Here is a 1,458-nt window from a genome sequence, read left to right as displayed (position 1 = left end):
ATGCCTTGCCCGAAGGATTTATGACGAAGGAAATTAAAATGGCTTAAAGGAACTGACCTTTTCCTTGGTGAATAACACTGCCCCAATCCTTTCTGCTCTTATAGCAGGGATCATCTCGGATGTAGGTTACTAATTCCTTGAACGAAGATTCAATAAGGTCGATCTTGTATTACCGCCGACGACACAAATTTTACTCGATCCTTCGGGTCTCCGTACTTCCATAAATTCTTCACTCTCTGACTGGACTAAAGTTGGCAGCTTTGTGGTGAAACTGCAGGCAATAACCTTTGAGACTTAAGATAGAACTTAAAACTGCACTTTAAAACAAAACTGCGTCATGAGACGAATACGCAGCATAACAGAGTAAATGATGAATTAAACAATGAACTGACCTGCGTCACAGCGAGGCTTTCCCGTTTTATACCTGTTGGAACAGGCCATCACATGACCTTGCACTGGTGGGAAATTACATCACCCCACCATCACAAGACCATTACATCATGCTCACCAGATACTCAATTACATCATGGTCATAAGACAGCCACAAGATACCCATGGGGGGGGGAGGTATGTAACAGTGTGTGGAACACACTGCCCGGCTGGTAGTAGAGGCAGATACATTCAGAACATTTAAGAGACCCTTAGACACATGGATGAAAGGAAAATGGAAGACTATTTTATTTTATTTCATTGAGATACAGCATGGAGTAGGCCCTACCATGCAGAGCAAACATGGATTTTAGGATAGTCACACTTCCCAGTTCTTGGTGCGTATTCCGAGGAAGATCCACTTTGAAGGTTATTCCTCTTCAAGATCCCTATTCCGATATATTCCCAGCAGCCGCCATCCGAATTCCATTCTTCATTCCCATTCTGACACATCAATGAGGCCACACTCAGGTTGGAGGAGCAACACTTTGTATTCCGTCTTGGTAGCCTCCAACCCAATGGCATGAACATTGATTTCTCTAATTTCTGGTAATTTATCCCCGAAACCTTCTCCATGTTTCCACTCTGGCTCCTCTCTTACCCAATTCTCTTCTCGCCACCTATCCATCACTTCCCTCTGGTGCCTCTCCTGCATCTCTTTCTCCCATGATCCACTCTCCTCTCTTATCAGATTCTTTCTTCTTCAACCCTTTACCTTTTCCACCAATCAACTTGCAGCGTTTCACATTATCTGCTCTCCCACCCAGCTACCTACCTTCCTTTTCACCTAGTTTCACCTCATACTTCTTCTTCCCATACCCCCCCCCCTTTCTTTCCAGTCCTGATGAAGGATCTTGGCCCAAAGCGTCAGCTTCATATTCCTCTCTATATACGCTGCTGTTCTTCCAGCATTTTATATGTGTTGCTTTAAATTTCCAGCATCTACAGAATCTCTTGTGTTGTAGACTGATGGGATTGTTTTGAGAGCAGGAGAATAAAAACAAGTCTCAGACCAAAACGTCCATCCGC

This window comes from Hypanus sabinus, chromosome 7 (assembly GCF_030144855.1).
Source record: "Hypanus sabinus isolate sHypSab1 chromosome 7, sHypSab1.hap1, whole genome shotgun sequence".
NCBI classification, from domain to species: Eukaryota; Metazoa; Chordata; class Chondrichthyes; order Myliobatiformes; family Dasyatidae; genus Hypanus; species Hypanus sabinus.
Note: the sequence above shows the minus strand (reverse complement) of the source record.